Here is a 21,441-nt window from a genome sequence, read left to right as displayed (position 1 = left end):
TCCGCTCGCCTCCGCACGGCCAGGCGGACAGCTGAACGCTGCAAGCAGCGTTCAGCTGTCCGCCTGTCCGTGCGGAGGCGAGCGGAGCGGAGGCTGAACGCCGCCAGACTGATGCAGTCTGAGCGGATCCGCTCCATTCAGACTGCATCAGGGCTGGACGGAGGCGTTCGGGTCCGCTCGTGAGCTCCTTCAAACGGAGCTCACGAACGGACCTATGAACGCTAGTGTGAAAGTAGCCTTAGGTGACCTATTTAACGCTATTTTGGGCTCCCAATCTCCACAAAGTATCAAATTGGATCAAGCCCACAGAGCCCTGCGACCAGTGTCGGACTGGGGCACCTAGGGCCCACCAGTAAAATTTATTTTGGGGGCCACTATACAGATACATTTAAATATAATAATCTAACATGTTATGTATATGAACATCGGCTGATTGAGGTCCTGTACATGGAATATATGTATGTAGTGCAGTAAATCTAGTGTGTTATGTGCCACTTGTGCAGGGGGTGGGAGACTAGGGGCCCACCTTGCTCAGGGGCCCACCGGGGGATTCCCCTGTACCCCTGTGGGCCAGTCCGAGCCTGCCTGCGACCCAAGAACACCTCTGCACAGCGCAGGGACGTAATATGCTGTGTTCACAATTTCCAGCTCAAGGAATCTATTATGGCCAAAGATCGCTCGCTCCGAACCATTGACTTTCGTGGTGCTCGTGTACAACTTTACCAGGACCTATCCTGGCTGACGCTTCAAAAGCGGAGGGTACTACAACCCTTTCTGTCCTCATTGAGAGATATAAAAATTCCCTACCGTTGGGGATACCCGTTCGCCCTTGTAGCCACCAGAAATGGCAGGACCACCTCGCTGAGGTCGTACATGAATTTGTCCTCTTTCTGTTCGGCTTTGGACATGCCCATTCCACCGGTGGATGACTGGGAGGTTCCGGTTCCCCCTCCTGCTCCTGCTCTCCCTCTCCCTCCAGTGTCGAGCTCAGTTCAACACAAGAGGAACCGTCTCCCTTCTCAAGAGGATCCGTCGGGTCACAAACTATGGGATGCTCCTACCTGAACTGCCTGCTATTAAGATAAATATCACTGATTGTCTCCTGATTTAATCTAGTGCCTTAGTGGGCGGTTATCTTTCTCCCCTCACAGCTCCAGTGAGCTGTTTTGTTACTTAACCTATTCTTTACTGTTCGACTTTTTCAGTTTTGCATAATGTGTTAAGATGCTTTTTTGCTTCTTGTTTCTGCTTATGAGCTCCTGCCCATGCTCGCTCTTGCAAAGACAGCTCAGCCATGTGTCTGCATTGGGGAATTACCTTTTTGCCCCCCCCCCCTCCCCTACACCCCTTGAGAAGGGGGAGAAGAGATGGGGTATCGTTATTGTCAATTGGTCCTACTTGTTACACCCCACCTGAAATTTACTGTCCAATGATTGGATTACTCCTATTCTCGTCTTTAATTGTCTACAGTCCTTTGTGTTTCCCCTTCTCCTTGTGTTTCCTTTCCCTCCTTGATATTGAGTACTATGAAAATAACCACTTTTCTCTACAGATTCTTAGTTGGCTCTTCTGGCATTCGCTCTTCTGGAGAAACACCTTGCATGGATCCACTAGCACGTATGAAGTTACCTTACTGTTACAAAAATTATTAAATGCATGTCCTTGAACATTAAAGGCCTGAATTCCAATGCTAAGCGGAGGCTGGCCTTAATGGAGTGCCGCACCCAAGGGGCGGATGTGGTTTTCCTGCAGGAGACCCACTTTGATGCTAGCGGTACTTTTAAGTTCGCAGCCAGAGCATTTCCCCATGTGTACTTTGCATCCTCTGATAGAAAAGTGGCAGGTGTAGCTATTCTCTTATCAGCTGCTTGCCCTATTCAGGTAGACTCCTATGTTTCTGACCCACATGGCAGATATATTATTCTCCAAGCTTCCCTGCATGGTACTCCCCTTATTTTATGTAACTTGTACGCCCCAAATTCAACACAGATTTCCCTTCTGAGCAAAGTGTTTTCGAAATTATCTTGTTTCCTCCCAGCGGCACTGTTGGTGGGAGGGGACTTTAATGTCTCCTTCTCGGAGTCTTTGGATAGACTATCCTTGAGGGGGAAAGCTACCTCTCGGGAACAACACAGACTTTCCCGTTTGTTTAGACGCTTGATAAGGAGATTTGCGTTATATGATTTGTGGCGCAGAAATTACCCTATGTCCAAAACGTATACTTTCTTTTCCCACCCACACAGTACACACACTCGCATTGACTATTTTTTGTAACACTCCCATCCTTCGGTTACTTGAGGCTGCAGATATAGGCTCTATCTCGTGGTCTGACCACGCACCGATCTCCATACATCTTCGCACCAAGCACTTACATACTAAAGTCTGCCACTGGTGCATAAACTACACCCTTCTCACTAGGCCCGTACCTAGACAAGAACTCTATGACAATTTGTCAGAATATTTTCTTCTTAATCAGCCCTCAGCCCTTCCATTTCCACATTATGGGAAGCTCATAAAGCAGTTTTCAGGGGATGCTGCATAGTTCCAAATTGAAACTGGATCGTAACCTACAGTGTGCTTCTGTTAGGAGTCAGCTACAGATCTTGGAAAGCCAGTTACAGTCCTGCAGCTCATGCCATCTTCTGAGACGCATTGTCATTCTTCGTGCTAGACTACGGGACCTGGCATTTGCGAAAACTGAAAAACTGCTCCTATACTCCCGTCAACCCTTTTATGCGTGGGGCAACAAATCACATACGATATCAGCTGCGGGACTCTAATATTGCTAGCGCTCCGACCGCCCTGCGGCATCCGGATGGTGGCATAACTTATGATCCCAACGTTATCTCGGACCTTTTTCAAAAATATTATGAAGCCCTCTACTCCCTTCCTCAACAGCTACCCGCTGACCCGGTAAAACGACAAACTATTTTCCTCTTTTTTAAGCCGCTGTCACTTGCCCAAGTTACCGGCGGAGGCCTTAACGTCCCTTTAATGCCCAAATCACAGCCAAAGAAATCCAATAGGGGATTAAAAAACTTCCCAACCATAAGGCTCCGGGACCTGACGACTTGCCTTACCTCTATTTCAAGACATACTTGCCTATCCTCCTCTCCCATATGGTAGAATTGTTTAACTCCTTTCTACAGGGTTCGCCAATACCAGCCTCAATTTTACAATCATACATTACCCTTATACCCAAGCCTGATAAGGACCACCTGGAGTGCTCTAGTTATCGACCTATAGCCCTCCTCAACTCAGACTTGAAAATATTTCTGAAAATTTTAGCGAACAGACTCGCTTATTGGTTACCTTCCTTGATACATAAGGTTTAGGTAGGATTCGTACTGAATAGACAAGGTGATCCTTAAATACAGGACCAACCAGGGCAAGGTTAATCATACACGTATTTACAAATGCCTATGCACCCTGCGGGGTGATCTGGTCCGTTTAGAGTCTGCGCGCATCTCTTTACTGTGCAGACGAAAAAGAGTAGTAGGACAGCACCACTTACTTGAATTCATTCAAGAGGCTTTGCGGCGGTGCTCGTGACGTCAGGTCCCGGCCACATGGACCCCACAAATATCAGAAAAATCGAAGGAAGTCACGGCACTCCAAAGGCTATTCAGTGTTTTTATTACACCACAAAATCAGCAGCAACGTTTCGACAATAGTCTTTTTCAAGCTACAAGCATGTTCACAAATGACTCACAATATATAAGGGTACTAATTCATACCAATTACCCAGTGAATGTGCACTAACACAAATCCCACCCCTTCTCAGGTACATACAATCATATAACTAATTAATCAACCATCATGTGTATTTAATATGAGGCTTACCAAGCGTTCACATGTGCGGCTGTCACTGTGTAGTGCATCCATGGCGAGCGGCGTCTTCCGCATACGAATGCGCCTGCGCGAACATCCTAACGGGATTCACATACAACTCAACGTCATCTAAGCAGTCACATGACCATTGACGCTGTTCTCGGTCACCTGACTGGTGACGTGTCTAAGCGTCTACTCGCTGTCATAGTAACCACAGGTCCTATAAGGGAAAACTTTCCTATCATGTAGATTCCTTCGTTGGATATTATTTTTAATACACACATCCCGCTATAGTATGTGAATTTGTCAGCTCACTGTTGGAGATCCTGCTGACGAGTAACTATTTTAGCTTTGATAAAAAGTTTTATATCCAAAATCGTGGGACTGCCATGGGGTCGAATATGGCCCCGACATATGCCAACATCTATATGACATATGTGGAGGAGTCGTTTATATACCCATCCACCCTGTTCCATTTTGTGTCCGGGTGGATGAGGTATATAGACGACATCTTCCTCATATGGTCAGGGACTGATGTGGAGTTAGGAGAGTTTCATGACTTAATCAATAGTGTCCATACACAACTGAAGTTCACTAGGGTGGATTCGTTGCACTCCATACAATTTCTAGACACATCAGTCTATGTGGCTGAAAGCGGTCTTCAAACAGACATTTTTGTCAAACCAACGGATCGAAATAGTATGTTACGCTTTGACAGCGCTCACCCTAAGAACATGCTGAGTTCTCTTCCATATAGTCAACTTCTAAGGGTGAGACGCATCATCTCAGATGATAAAAAAATGGATGAGGGATTGCAGGCAATGAGCTCTAAGTTCATAGCCAGAAGGTATCCCAAAAAGTTGGTTCAGAGACATCTTGACAAAGTCAGACAACATACAAGGACGCATTTGTTGACCTCGACTAGAATTAAAACTGACAATAAGAGATTACCCTTTGTGTCCACATATTCGGTTTTGAGCAAACAAATAACAGATTCGCTCAGACGAAATTGGTCGATCCTGACACGCTCTTTCCCAGACATTGCCGAGTTTCAGACACCACCGCTTATGTCCTACAGAAGGTCTAAAAATCTTGGAGATCAGTTGGTGCATTCCTTTCTGCAGAGGCCTGACAAGTCACGCCTCTCCAGAAAGGGATGCTATCCCTGCCTCAACTGTTGCAATTGCAATAATGTACAGAAGGGACAAACCTTTTTCCATCCACATAGTGGGAAGAGGTATGATATAAAGGGTTTCTACACGTGCTCTTCTGAATTTGTGATCTATACATTGCAGTGCCCGTGTGGTCTCATCTATGTGGGTGAGACCACACAGGCCTGCAAATTGAGAATTAACCAACACAGGTATTCCATTCGGAAACTGTTTACGAAAATGGAGAGCATGTCTGGAAATCTGGAGAGTGAACTCCCGGTCCCAGAACATTTTTACAGATTCAAGCATACCGTTGCACAGTTGAGGTTTAGGGTTATTGATGGCGTTCCCGCGCCTCAGAGAGGGGGCGATCGGGAACGACTACTGAAACGTCTGGAACTCAGATGGATCTTTGAGTTGGACACCATTGAGCCCAAGGGACTCAATCGGGAGTTCAAGGTGGGTTCTCTCTTCTGAGTCGTCTAACAGGATGTGAAAAGAAAGGGGTTTTTATATGTAATAAGTAACAGTACCCGATATATAATCGAGATTATAAATTTTAAATTTTATTCTTCTTGTTGTATTTTTGTGTTTTTCACTAATAGATGAGGCATCCACGCGGGATGTGCGCGAAGGATGGGAACAGTGACCTGGGAGCCGTCCAGCAGGTTATTATATTATTGCACGTGTTGTGCATTAGGTTCCACTAACTGATTATGTGTGGCGGAAACACATTATTCATTAAATTAACAATTTGATTAGATCCTACATTATCCATCTTGGAGGCTACTTCATGTAGACAGAAGAATCTGGATGGCTGGTGACATAGGTTGTTTTTTATTGGAGTTCTTAGATCTGTGTAGGAGACTTTGGGGGTAAGCATGATAGGGGTCCACCTGACGGTGGGGCCCAGACCATGCGGGGGCACACATCGGTGGTCCCTCTTTTGATAGAGGGGGGACGATGGTTGTGGCCCTAGTACTCCTTGTCCAACAACAGTGGACAGTGTGATTTTGAGCATATCATACTGCTACACCCCTGGCTATCAGCACTTGGGTGGGTCTGATTACTTTGCACCGTGTATAGCACGGGATCTCAACCTTTATGTTACACTTGCCACTCTTGAATAATATTTTTCCAATTAAATGAATATTGGGAGGACCATACTGTTTACACAGCCCTATGTTGTTTTACTAGTAGGATCTTTTCTGAAATTTCTCCAATGGGATCTCATGTTGATTCCCTTTTTTTGATCTCTCTTTATGCGATCATATTTATGTGTGAGATCATGTGTCTCCGCCTGACATATTTACAGTTGGTGTACTGAACTGCAATTTAGCTATGACTGAGGTTTTATAGATGGCCTGCTGAGATCGGTTCTCTCGTCGCTGTTTCTGTTTTTGTTTATTTTTCATTGTTGTTTAATAAGACTGTCTCTCTGATGTTGCGCCCATGGTGACCGGCGTCTGTGTAATCCTCAGTGTGTATTAAAAATAATATCCAACGAAGGAATCTACATGATAGGAAAGTTTTCCCTTATAGGACCTGTGGTTACTATGACAGCGAGTAGACGCTTAGACACGTCACCAGTCAGGTGACCGAGAACAGCGTCAATGGTCATGTGACTGCTTAGATGACGTTGAGTTGTATGTGAATCCCGTTAGGATGTTCGCGCAGGCGCATTCGTATGCGGAAGACGCCGCTCGCCATGGATGCACTACACAGTGACAGCCGCACATGTGAACGCTTGGTAAGCCTCATATTAAATACACATGATGGTTGATTAATTAGTTATATGATTGTATGTACCTGAGAAGGGGTGGGATTTGTGTTAGTGCACATTCACTGGGTAATTGGTATGAATTAGTACCCTTATATATTGTGAGTCATTTGTGAACATGCTTGTAGCTTGAAAAAGACTATTGTCGAAACGTTGCTGCTGATTTTGTGGTGTAATAAAAACACTGAATAGCCTTTGGAGTGCCGTGACTTCCTTCGATTTTTCTCTTTACTGTGCAGCGCATGCGCATTGAGTCGCTTTGTTGAAGAGCTCATGCCGGAGTTCCGGCGCATGCTCTCTGAGGCATTGGGACGTTGCGATGACGTCAAGTGGGAGGTAACGGAGAGGCTTGGCACAGGGAGATGATGTCAGCCATCTCCGTTTACTGTGATTGGATTTCGGTAGGTTCCGCCTCCATCACCGATGGGACAGTCGCATCTGCCAATCACTGGGACACCATTTAGCCTTCCGGTGCAGGCTTTCATTCATTGCTGGGTGCAGGCTTTCATTCATTGCTGCCCGTTACCCCTGAGGAAGCCAGCGAGACTGGCGAAACATGTCGGGGGGCAGTCTTAGGTTTTAATTAGCAGTTATGTGGCCCCTAGTTGTAGATCTTTAGCAGTGACCCGTCCAGTGTTCACGACTGATCACACATTCAGGAGGACAGCAGTCCTGTCAGCCCTGCATATGCCATTAGATCTGTCTAATACCACTAGCAGGCTGTTTTTCAAGTAAGACACAGTTCACATCAGTCCTGACAGTGCTGACACCAATTGTCTGGGTTCATCAGCAGCCTGCACATTTAGGTTATTAACAGTGTAGCCATCGCCTCTGTTCAGGGGTCAGCTGCCCTATGAGCACGTTTTGGTAGTGTAGAGGGTGGATGCAATAAATCCTCCCTCACAATTAAAGGGCAGCAATTGGTCTCCAATGTTGCCTTATTGCTGTTAACCAGCTCTTGTTGGTAACAGCATTCCGAGACGTGGCAACGTTCCCAGTCAGCAACAAACAGTGGCTGGGTTCGTTCACTGGCATTCAATTGGCATTAGTAGCAATGACTGATTGTGCTGATATGAACTGTCTGATATTCATCAGCAGCTCGCACATTCAGCTTACCAACAGTATAGCCATTGCCAGTATCTAAGGGTCAGTTACCCCAGAGTACGTGTAATTGTGTAGAGGGTGGATGCCACAAATCCCCCCTCACAATTAAAGGGCAAAAAAATTCACACTTTCCATTCCAGGGCACATATGATAAGTGTCCTGGGTGTTGGCAAATAGTAGACTGTAAAACAGCCTATTAATACAGCCAGCACGTATCACACCTTTTGGTTATGCGGCAGTGGTTCTGCTGTTCTCACTTGTTCTGGAGTGAGTGACTATATATATCGCCTCCAATTGATGACAAATACTATCTCTCACAGTGGGCCATAAACTGTGTTTTTAATACCCCAGCAGGTTATTTTGTGTGTTGTCTGTGTTTTTTCATATGAGGATCACAATTATCAGTGACACTTTTTAATGAATTGTCTAATAAAAGTGAAGTATTAATTACACTTGGGCCAAGATAGGTTTCTATTGCCTGCATAGGCATTTGTAAATACGAATAGACAAGGTGGAGACAATTTGAGGAGGACTATAGACGTGATTGACATTATCAACAAAAAGGGGCATCAGACCCTGATGCTGGGCCTTGATGCAGAAAAGGCTTTTGACCGCCTAAGTTGGCCTTACATGTTTTCTACTTTGAAGAGTTTTGGTATTGGGGGTCAGTTTGTTACGGCACTCCATGCACTTTATACCCGGCCTACTGCTATTATCAAAATGACCCATGCTCAGTCTGGTATGATGCATAATGGTACAAGACAGGGGTGTCCGCACTCCTCCCTTCTATTTATACTCTGTATCGAACCCCTAGCGGCAGCCATCAGAGCGCATCCCGATATCCATAGAGTGACAGTTAATCGGGTGGATTTTAAACTGTCCCTCTTTGCGGATGATATTCTCCTCACATTAACGCAGCTGCATATTACACTGCATATTACCCTACCAAACCTATTTAAATTATTAGAGGATTATTGTAAACTTTCTGGCTACACAATTAAAACAACAAAAACAGAGGCTTTGCCATTGAATATCCCTCCAGAATAGCTAAATATGTTGCGCAATAACTTCTGCTTTCGGTGGAATGAAACCACTTTGGTATATAGGGAGGTGTACTATTTAGTTAAATATACACCTAAGTATTTAAATCATTTTCCCCCTCTTTTTCAAGAACTCAAAACCCTTATGAATAAATGGATGCCTCTGCCTCTCTCCCTATTTGGCCGTATAGCAGCAGTAAAAAAGGTCTATACTGCCGAAATTATTGTACGCGTGGGAAACTCTCCCGGTTCCTATTCCCAGGAAGGAATTGAGAGCCCTGCAGTCTTCGATTCATCTAGAATGGCAAGAGGCATATGATATCTTGTAGCACCCTTACTGCCCTTAAATCGCAGGGCGGGCTTGGGTTCCCGATGTTACCAAATACTATCGGGCGACACACTTAAGGTGTATTCCTGCTTGGTCGTCCCTCTTTGCTTATTCCAGATGGATAGAAATTGAGAAGCTGTGGATTGCCCCAGTTCACCCAAACACACCAGTATGGTCTAGATTTCCAACTAATCAAATACCGCAGTTATTGGGCCCTATGTCTCTTACACATAACATTTGGACAGTGTCTCACCGGAAGTTCCCCTTTGGTCTCTGATAAATCTTCCATGATATCCTTTATATTTAACCCCTTGTTTCCACCGGGTTTGCATGTCTCTTTTTTTTAAGCCCTGGTTTTCTAATAAGTTGTTCCGATTTGTAGACAGTGGATTATAGAACTTTTGGGATTATACCATTTGATACTCTTAAAGACACATATGGTCAACCAGTATCTTCCAGGTACCAACATTTGCATTTGGGAAGGGAATGATCTGCAAAAGAATAGAAACTAATATGGCAGCGACTTCTACCTGTGTCACACAAAGAAAATTCCTATAAAATTCTGATGTTCTGGTACCACACCCCTCAATTGCTTAGACACCTAAATCCCACTTTATCCGATAGGTGCTGGAGATGTGGATAAGGACTGGGATCACTTCCATATTTTTGGGGAATGCCCCCTTATATTTCCACTTTGGAGAGAAACCCGACACCTTATGGTGCAGCTACTTGATGTTAGGTTTCCTTTAGATCTTTATCTGTTTGTGTCAAATATGCCTCCTACACCTTTAAAGAAACCTGCCCTCCTACTTGTGCTTCATATTCTGACAGCAACTAGACGCCTTATAGCTTATTTTTGGAAAAGACAGGATAGGGCTACTCGATCTGACCTCATATCTAGTATCATGGAGGTTAGACAAATTGAACAGCTCACTGCGCTTATACAGTCATGTGAAAAAATTAGGACACCCTTTGAAAGCATGTGGTTTTTTGTAACATTTTTAATAAAAGGTTATTTCATCTCCGTTTCAACAATACAGAGAGATTAAAGTAATCCAACTAAACAAAGAAAACTGAAGAAAAGTCTTTTCAAGATCTTCTGTAAATGTCATTCTACAAAAATGCCTATTCTAACTGAGGAAAAAGATAGGACACCCTCACATGTATTCCCTCTTAAATTGGCTCAGATCTCACACAGGTATATCACACCAGGTGCACATAATTAGTAGATCGTTACTCTGCATGTTGAATGAGGCTTGCCCTATTTAAACCTCAGACATTTAGTTTGGTGTGCTCCTGACTGTTGAAGTGAGAGTGAGCACCATGGTGAGAGCAAAAGAGCTGTCAGAGGACTTCAGAAAAAAGATTGTAGCAGCCTATGAGTCTGGGAAGGGATTTAAAAAGATTTTGAAATCAGCCATTCCACTGTCCGGAAGATAGTCTACAAGTGGAGGGCTTTCAAAACAACTGCCAACATGCCCAGGACTGGTCGCCCCAGCAAGTTCACCCCAAGAGCAGACCGCAAGATGCTAAAAGCGGTCTCCAAAAACCCTAAAGTGTCATCTCGAGAACTACAGCAGGCTCTGGCTACTGTTGATGTAGAAGTACATGCCTCTACAATCAGAAAGAGACTGTACAAGTTTAACTTGCATGGGAGGTGTGCAAGGAGGAAACCTTTGCTTTCCAAGAGAAACATCGAGGCCAGACTGACATTTGCCAGAGATAAAGTTGACAAAGACCAGGACTTCTGGAATAATGTTCTTTGGACAGATGGGTCCAAAATTGAATTATTTGGACACAACAGCAGAGGACATGTTTGGCGTAAACCAAACACAGCATTCCAAGAAAAGAACCTCATACCAACTGTGAAGCATGGAGGTGGAAGTGTCATGGTTTGGGGCTGCTTTGCTGCAGCAGGACCTGGTCAGCTCACCATCATAGAATCCACGATGAATTCTACTGTGTATCAGAAGGTGCTTGAAGAACATGTGAGACCATCAGTTAGAAAATTAAAGCTGAAGCGGAACTGGACCATGCAACATGACAATGACCCAAAACATACTAGTAAATCAACCAAAGATTGGCTGAAAAAGAAGAAATGGAGAGTCCTGGAATGGCCAAGTCAAAGTCCAGATTTGAATCCCATTGAGATGCTGTGGGGTGACTTGAAAAGGGCTGTACGTGCAAGAAACCCCTCAAACATCTCACAGCTGAAAAAGTTCTGCATTGAGGAGTGGGGTAAAATTTCCTCAGACCGATGTCGAAGACTGGTAGATGGCTACAAGAACCGTCTCACTGCAGTTATTTCAGCCAAAGGAGGTAACACTCGCTATTAGGGGCAAGGGTGTCCTATCTTTTTCCTCAGTTAGAATAGGCATTTTTGTAGAATGACATTTACAGAAGATCTTGAAAAGACTTTTCTTCAGTTTTCTTTGTTTAGTTGGATTACTTTAATCTCTCTGTATTGTTGAAACGGAGATGAAATAACCTTTTATTAAAAATGTTACAAAAAACCACATGCTTTCAAAGGGTGTCCTAATTTTTTCACATGACTGTAGATAACAGACAAAAGATTTGATAAAATTTGGCAGCCTTGGGATTACATAGTGCTCAACTTAACCTCCCTTGATGACTTTTCCCTCATGTGTCTAGTCTTGTCTTAGCTTGTTTATTCCGTTATTTGTCTTGTTTTATATGTTTTTGTTGCTTCAATACAATACGTTATGCTGGTTTAATCAGTAGCTCTTCACTGTATGCCAAATCCTGACTTATTTGGTCTCTTACCTACCCCTACTGGGTTCATCACATGTTTCACTGGGTATACACATATGCCGTTTTAGTGTTTGCCTTTGTTCTACTGATCCGAGGTTTCTTGCTGGTAACATGTATGCTTAATATTTTCTGTGTTAATCAGAGATAAAAGACAGAAAAATTATCACTTCTGTATGTTTATTATCTTGCTAAAAACACTTTAGTTAACAGACAATTATAAAAATAAAAAAAACACCACAATCAGGTATGACCAAATATGTATGTAGATATAATCTTTGAAGGTCACGCACCCCAAGCCCACTGCTTTTAGTTGACAGAACTAAAACACCATCTTATTAACGCTAACACAAGTATTGCCCTATAAAAGATAGCATATTAGTCTGGAGGTGATCAATTAGTTTTTCTAGGGACCTGAAGTGGAATACTACGAAAGCAGAATACTACTGCAGTATGAGGAGAATTAACATTTTTGCAGCATTTATCCTTGCAATCTAGGGCAAAAATAAAAGAGGAGTACTTACTATAATCTTGTTTTAATTCAGAGGATAAAGCATGATAATTTATTGGAATCACTGAGGGAGGTAACAAAATAGGTAACAGAATCAGTCATCCAATGTAATTGGTAAGTTTGTTGGATGTTTCCTCCGACACGCGAAGAGGTTAAATATTGGATTTGGTAAATTTATGACACTGCCGACAACCTCTCCAGTATGTAATAAACAGCCACAAGAGACACTGCAGGATTAATGAGTGACAGACCGATGACATAGGTCCGACTCCTCACCGCCAAGCAAGTGCATATGAGCTCTTCTAGCGGCTCCATAATTAATGCAAACACTAAGGGTGATAATGGACAACGCTGCTGGGTCCCATAAGATATCGGAATGAGTCAGTGAGGAAACCAAAAACCAATACCCGAGCAGTAGGGTAAGAGTACAAAGCTGTCAAGCTATGGCCTCTAAAATCTAATTTTCCAAGAACCTTCTCCAGGTACCCTCAATGCAACCTGTCAAAAAGCTTTTTCTGCGTCTAAAGAGACAGAGTGTGGGGGTTCTGGGAAGTTCTGCAATTTGTAACAGATCTATAATGCGTCTCATCCCATTCCTTAATTGCTGGTGAGCCACGAAACCCACCTGGTCATTTGCAATCAGGGAGGGGAAAACCTTTGATGCACACTGCTGGAATTTTGGAGAACAAGTTTAAGTCAGCATTTGGTAGTGATATAGGCCTAAAATTGTCGGAATCGTTACCTGGTTTTCCCAGAATGGGTAGAGTAACCACCGTGGCCACTAACGTTTCTGGAAGTTTATTACCAGAAGTAAAAAATAAAAAGTTATATATTCATATAGTGAAGTAAACTGATAAAAAAGTCTTATAATAGTCACATAACCGTCACAGCCAGAGGCTTTATATGGTTTGGGCATCCCATCAATGGTAGGTGCATTTAAGGCAGTAAGATGTTTGTGAGCAAGTGAGGGCAGGGAAATGGGGGGGGGGGGGAATAAAAGAGGAAGGCTGAGATATACCTGCACTTTCACTCCTTTTTGGCAGCCGCCATCTTACGGTGCAGACAGAAATCTAATGTGATAAAACTTTTCATGTATCTCAATGCATATTCATGTTTGTGATCTCAAATGACTGTGACCTAAAGGCATCAATACATAGCTGCGATCTTCTATATGGGGAGCTTAATCCCTTGATATTTAAAAGGAGAAGATTTTCAATAAAAATAAATAAATAAAAAGCTGAAAAAAGGTAGTTCCAAATCTCTCCCTAGTAGAAAAAAAAAAGTAACCAGTAAAATGTAGAGAAAATAAGGACAAGAAGCCAAGAATACCATCTATTGTCCTACGACCCTGCACATAGTCACAATAGCATGGAGAGGCAAAGACAAAACCTGTCAGGTAGTAAAGACAAACCCACTTATTACCACAGAGCACCCATTTTAAGCATGTTCCAAATCCGGACACAATGTCAGGCTTATCAGCTGAACATTGAGGAGACCAGAGAGCATCATGTAAGAGACCCCAAGTATGCAATTTATGAAAAACCGATTGGTGATGCAGCAGACATACTGGATGCCATTGTGTAGTATCAGGAGCTTTACAGGAAGCCTCCAGTAGATCTAATGATCTCGGAGAAGCTTGGTTATCACCACATATTCTTTGTACTTAGCCAAGGCAGCCACTGACCCTGTTATTAGGGGGGAATCTGTGGATGGCACTGTTATGGGGGGGGGGGGGGGGGGGGGGGGGAATCTGTGGATGGCACTGTTTGGGGGGGAATCTGTGGATGGCCCTGTTATGGGGGGGATCTGTGGATGGCACTGTTATGGGGGATCTGTGGATGGCACTGTTATGGGGGGGATCTGTGGATGGCACTTATGGGGGGATCTGTGGCTGTCACTGTTATGGGGGGGGGGAATCTGTGGATGGCACTGTTATGGGGGGGGGGGGGAATCTGTGGATGGCACTGTTATGGGGGGGGAGAATCTGTGGATGGCACTGTTATGGGGAGAGGGGGAATCTGTGGATGGCACTGTTATGGGGAGAGGGGGAATCGTGGATGGCACTGTTATGGGGAGAGGGAGAATCTGTGGATGGCACTGTTATGGGGAGAGGGATCTGTGGATGGCACTGTTATGGAGAGAGGGATCTGTGGATGGCACTGTTATGGGGAGAGGGAGAATCTGTGGATGGCACTGTTATGGGGAGAGGGAGAATCTGTGGATGGCACTGTTATGGGGAGAGGGGGAATCTGTGGATGGCACTGTTATGGGGAGAGGGATCTGTGGATGGCACTGTTATGGGGAGAGGGATCTGTGGATTGCGCTGTTATGGGGAGAGGGGCCTGTGGATGACTATGCTATGAGGGGGGGGGGGGTGAATCTATGGATGACACTATATAGCATCTTATGCTATATATGTCATCCACAGATCTCCCCCATAGCAGTGTCATCCACAGATCCCCCTCCCCATAACAGCCCCGCCGCTCACAGCAGTATTCCTTAACCGGCAGTAACTTTTACTTTAAATCACTGCATCTACATCTCTCAAAAGGACACAGGACGGAGTGATGACGTGAATACGCCGCGTCTCGTTCTCCCCCTCACGGCCTCCCCCCTCCGCCCCCGGCTCCATCCGAACAGCTGATGTCTTGAACCGCGACGCCGCGCTGTACCTGGCCTGGCTGCTAGACTTTTCCGCTCGGTTGCTCATTGCTGGCTAATGCTGGGCTGTTGCTGCGGCGGCTGTCAGCTGCCTCTGGCTCTGGACTGCTCCGGGGTTCTCCCGTCACCTTTCTCTGCTGCTGGTTCCATTCTCCTGCCTTGCCCTCGGATTTGCTCTGCGCTGACTTGCCTGCCGCCCGTCCTCCGTTAGCGTGTGGTGGATCTTCCAGCTGCAGCTCCTCTCTGCTGGTCCCGACCATTTTGTCTTGGTTTGAGGAGAGGCGTTTGGATGCTAGGGTTCCGGCTGCCTGGTCTGCTTGCCGTCGGGATTGCCTTCCACCTGGGGATCAGTAAGGACGTCTGCCTTCCTTTACCCGGCTTTGATTCTCAGATGCAGCTGCAGGGCGCACCGGGACTGAGTTTCCTCTGGACATGTGAGAATAGGTTTCATTGACTCTCTCTCTGCCATATTGTTGGTTTCCCTGCTACATTACTACACCGAGGAGATATATTTCTGTCTGAATTTTTCCTTTTTTCTTTTTTTTTTTTCTCTCTCTCTTTGGGGTGTAAAAAGTGAAATAGAGGAATAAAAAAGAAAGGGGGAAGGAGGAAAGGGGAAAGAGGAAGGCAAAAAGATAAAGGAAAGGAGGAAAAAAAGGGGAAGAAATAGAGGAAAGAGGGGAGAGAAAAAAAAGAAAAAGAAAAAAACATAGAAGAAGCGGGAAGGGAAGAAAAGGAAGGAAAAGGGGAAGGAGGAGAGGAAAGGGGGGGAAAAAGGGGGAAAAGAGGGAAAGGGGAAAAGGGAAGGGGGGAAGGAGGGAAAAAGGAGAAAAAAAATAATAGAGGAAAAAATAAAAAGGGAAGAGAATGGCCCCAAAGCGACGGTCAGTTGACTCCACTACAACTAAGTTGGGGTCTAAGACTCCAGATAACAAAATTGACAAGTTTCTGCAATCGCCCTCCCTAAACGAAAAGAATCCAGCTAAAACTAAATATTCTGTTAACTTGAGGAAACTTGCCAAAACTCCCCAAACTGATGAACCCTCTGAGGACGGATCAGTGGAGGCAGACCAGGAGGCAGGAGCGGAAGGTCTCCTGGCACAAATGCGAACTGAATATGACCCGTTTGTCCTGGACAAAATCCTTTGCGCCGTGGAAAACAATGGCACTTTAGTGCAAGGGATGTCCACTCATTTGGGGTCAGTGCAGAGTGACATTTCTCTAATAAGAGAAGACCTTCTAAAGATCCGTGATCGAGTCCTCAATGTGGAAAAAACAGTTGACTGATATGGACATGTTAAAATCCAAAACTCTCCTTCTCGCTACAGAAAATCAAGCCCTACAAAATAAGTTAGAGGACCTGGAAAATAGGTCCAGGCGAAATAATGTCCGCATAATTGGTTTCCCAGAAGGAGTTGAAGGCCGACACCTAGAGGAACAACTTAAAGATGTGGTCATGCACAATCTTGGCAGCGACAATTTTTCCTCTATGTTTCAAATAGAAAGAGCCCACCGAATTCCAGGAGGGAAACCCACTCCAGGGAGGCCGCCGCGTGCAATTTTAATGAAGTTATTATTGTCCGCTGACAGAGATATGATATTGAGAAGAGCAAGAGAATGCACACCCATTGAACATCAGGGCACCAAATTGCTCTTCTTTCCTGATTTTGCGCGGCAGACTCAGGGAAAAAGAAGAAATTTCATAGAGATAAAGAAACGTTTGGCGGCTAAGGAGATTAAATACTCTTTACAGTATCCAGCGAAACTAAGAGTGATCCACAACGGGACCTCCCTTTTTTTTGAGACACCACAACAAGCGTCAGACTGGATGGACCAAATGGGTATTTAAAACTGTGAACCACCATGATTGAAGGGATGGATGGGAAGGGGGCCTAGGATGGGGGAGAACGGCCGGAGGTTAGAGGTTCGCTGACTAGTTCGGGCGGATCAATGGAGAGGGGGGGGGGGGGGAGGGGAGTGAACCCACCTTGCAGGTATGGTTTTTTTTTGTTTTTTTTCCTTTCTTTCTTTGTGATTGATGTCCACTAAAATTGTATCCTGGAATGTCAGAGGGCTCGGGGAAAGGGTTAAAAGGCAAGCTATTATGGATGCATTAAAAAGATATCTTCCAGCAATTATTTGTATAGTAGAAACTCATCTTACTAAAGAAACCTTGTCCCGTCTGACAACGGGATGGAGTGTTCAATCCTATCATTCCACCTTTAGTGGTTCCTCAAGGGGTGTCTCAGTTCTGATTCATAGCTCTGTAGATTTCACCCTCATAAAATCCCATATAGATCATCAGGGTAGATTTATTTTTCTGCATGGTAAGCTACACGGCTACAGCTATATTCTCGCTTTTTTTTTATATTCCCCCGCCATTTTCAATGTACGCACTGATCCAGTTAATGCTTTTTTTTGAAAAGAGACCAGAATGTCGGTTAATTTTGATGGGGGATTTTAATGCGGTTATGGACCCCAATAAAGACAGATTTACATCAGATGCAGAACGGGGGAGGAGGTTCTGTAGCTCCCCGCTGCCCCAGTTCTGCTTGGAGGTAGGAGTGGTGGATATCTGGGAACATCTTGGCGGAGGAAAGAGAGTATACTCCTGTGTTAGCAGGGGTGGTAGAGCAATGTCCAGGATTGATCTAGCATTCACTAATGAGAGTAATCTGAGTAATATCCGGAAGATACGATATGGAGTAAGAACAGTTTCGGACCATTCACCCGTACTAGTTGAGGTTCGCACCGGGGAGAATAAGGATAATAGGGGGCTAGGATTTAAGTTGAATCCATATTGGCTCACTATTATGGACAATCCACAGTCTATAAAACTACTGATATCCTCCTTTTGGGAGGTGAATCTACCCTCTGCTAACATCAATACAGTGTGGGATGCCTTGAAAGCATACTTGAGGGGGGGTTTTATAAGCGAGATTGCTGCAGCAAAGAGAACATTTAAGAAAAAAGAGGAGGAACTGGTCAAGATGGCTGCATTTACAACTGAGCGATTTACCAGCCAACCCACTGAGTATAACAGGGAAGAGATGCAGAAGGCCAGTGGTTCTCTGGAGAATTATGTAACAGAGAAAGCAAACCATAGAGTATTCTTTAAGGGGATCAAATATTTTTCGGAGTCTGGGCGTCCTGGTAAGCTTTTAGCCAGAATAATTACACAACAGGACAAGAAAAACCAATCTATTACCTTGATCCGTAACGCAGAGGGGGAAATTATAACAGAGTCAGAAGGAATTAGGGATACCTTTCTACAATACTTTACTCAGATATATAGATCCTCTCCTGGTATGTCATCTGAACTGGCGATGCGGTTCTTGGAGAAAATTCCACTCTCTACCTTAAATGAAGCTCAAGTAGAATATTTGGAAGAGGAGATTTCTCTCTCGGAGCTGCAGGAGGCTCTGGGGTCCATCTCGGGGAACTCATCGCCAGGACTGGATGGCCTTCCATACGAGGTTTATCGTAAGTACAGTGATGTGATTCTCCCTCAAATGTTAGAGGTTTTCTCCCAAGCATTACAGGGAGGGGGATTACCATGCTCCATGATGGAGGCTCTCATTGTTTTAATTCCAAAAAAGGATAAAGACCTGATGCTAAGTTACTATCAAAAGTTCTAGCAAGGAGGCTTTCGCGGGTTATATCCACTATCATCCACCCAGATCAAAATGGCTTTATGCCAAAAAGGGGTACCCAGCATAATTTGCACAGGTTATTTATTAATATTCAGTCCCCGGGGTGCGGCGCCCGCTCCATCCTGTCGTTGGATGCTACTAAAGCCTTCGACAGGGTGGAGTGGACTTTTCTCTGGGAGGTGATGAAAAAAATGGGCTTTGGCCCAAGATTTATGGCGATGGTCCAGCTATTATACAACTTTCCAGTTGCCAGGATTAGGATCAACGATACGACGACAGAGAGCTTTACTCTAGGAAGAGGTACCCGTCAAGGCTGTCCCCTTTCCCCCCTTTTATTTAACATTTACATTGAACCTTTAGCGGCTAGTATAAGGCAGGACTCGAAGGTGATCGGTTTTGGCACAATGGGGAAGCACGATCGTGTATCCCTTTACGCAGATGACATCTTGGTTTTTATTCATCAAACAGAAACCACTCTTCCTCGCATAATGGACCTGGTTGGTCTCTTTTCCGACCCGTCTGGCTTGGAGATCAACTGGGAGAAGACCGTTCTCCTCCCTATAGACGAGCTGCGAGGCGAATGGGATAACCAACTAACGATCTCTGACTCAATAAAGTACCTGGGGATAACAGTTTCTGCCAAACCTCAGGAATACCTACAACTCAATCTGATTCCCTTGCTGATAAAGCTGAGGGCTAAAATTAAGATAGCAGAATTTTATGCCCTTGCAAGAGCGGACAGAATTTCCCTAATAAAAATGGTAGTGCTGCCCCAGGTTCTTTATGTCCTGCGCAACTCGCCTGTTTGGATCGCAGACAAGTACTTCAGATTGATAGAGCGGATGATCAATGATTTATTATGGGGGAGGAAGCGCGTGAGATTGAAGGCACTTTATTTTTCTATGCCCTATAAATCGGGAGGTCTTAACCTCCCCTATTTTAGGGGCTATTTTGTGGCCTCTCAACTCTGCTTTTTCAATGACTGGGAAAATAGCCATTTCTGCAGCAGAGTGGTGAAAGACTCAGGTTTTTCGGATTTTTTTACCGTATTGGAATCTGACTATTTATCAAATACACTTTTCTGCAGAATGGCTACAAAGACTTGGGCGGCCATAAGGAGTTGGTGCGGAGTTAAGGCATCACTCATCTGCACCCCATTATGGCATAACTCAAAGCTTATGAACTTAAATGATTTAAGCTGTTGCCAGTATTGGAGGACCAAAAATGTCCAGTACCTGCATCAAGTGGTCAGTGGTGGACAAACTTCTGCCCCTTATGGAACTAAAGCAAAGGGCAAATCTAGGTGAGGTGGCTTGGTATGCATACTTTCAATTGAGGTCAGCACTTTCTAGCACTGCGAATAGTCATTCTTTTATTATAGATACTCCTGAATTTTTACATGATTTAATTTGTAAGGAAATTGTCACGAGAATTAAAGTATCACATTGTTACAGTCACTTAATGAAGAATTTATTTTTGGATGTTCTCTCTCCAGGACAGAAATCCTGGTCTTCTTCACTTTCAGAAGTGGGCCCTCCAAACTAGGGAGAATATAGGGGAAAGTTAAAAGTTGGTTTCACACAATTTTAATCACATTGTTGTACAATTTAATATTATGCACAAAATTTATGTAACACCTACATGGCTACATAGGAGAGGATTTAGAGCCTCCTCTGACTGCCCACGCTGTGGGGGCTCCGAGGCAGATCATTAACATCTGTTTTGGGACTGCCCAATGGTGAGCAGCTATTGGAGACTGGTCCAATCTAACCTGGCCCGTAAACTTAACATTGATGTTCCTTTGTCTCCCAGGATATGGATCCTGGGAGATTTATCAGAGGTTGATCACCAGCCTATAAAATGCTGATTGCTGACCAAGGTGATGTTTTTAGCCAGGCTCCTTATTTCTAGATCATGGTTTTGCTCTTCCACTCCAGACTGTAATAACTGGTTGGGCTTGGCTGAGAAAGTGAAAAGCTATGAGAGGATTTTGTACACACAAAGAGGATCCTACTTAAAGTGGAGTCAACTGTGGGAAGATTGGGACACGGTTAATTAATCAGGACCCTGTTTTTTTTTTTGTTTTTTTTTTCCTGCAAGGTGGGGGTGGGGGGTCGGTGGGGTAGGCTGGGGAAGATCTTATTAGTCCGGTCCTTTCTATATGTACTGTATTGTTGAAGAATGCGAAGCTATTCTGGAGCACTGGAGTATCTCTAGACATACTGGGGGAGGGCAGGTCCTTCCGGCATTAAATAATGGCCAAAACTTATTTACTTTTATTTTTATTTTATTTTGATCTATCCATAATACTCAGCGCTACATGGGCGGGGGTCCGGGGCTCGGGACTTCGGGGGTCCGGGCATCGGGCGCGACCCGGGACGCGGCTCTTCCTGTCAGACATGAGGTTCGACTGCGGGCAGTGACATGACACATGTGTGGTATGTGGGCTATTATGTGCTCTATTAATGGGACAGAGTCGGTCCTCGGCTGTGTTTCTGTTTACACCCTCCTCAATTTGCCAGCGACTCCCGAAAGATATCGAGTCGAGCCCTGTGGCACATGAGATACCAATGAGAATACATGGGAGGGGTGGTTGAGCAGGGTATTAACACT

The sequence above is a fragment of the Bufo gargarizans genome, chromosome 3, assembly GCF_014858855.1.
Source record: "Bufo gargarizans isolate SCDJY-AF-19 chromosome 3, ASM1485885v1, whole genome shotgun sequence".
In the NCBI taxonomy this organism is placed as follows: domain Eukaryota; kingdom Metazoa; phylum Chordata; class Amphibia; order Anura; family Bufonidae; genus Bufo; species Bufo gargarizans.
Note: the sequence above shows the minus strand (reverse complement) of the source record.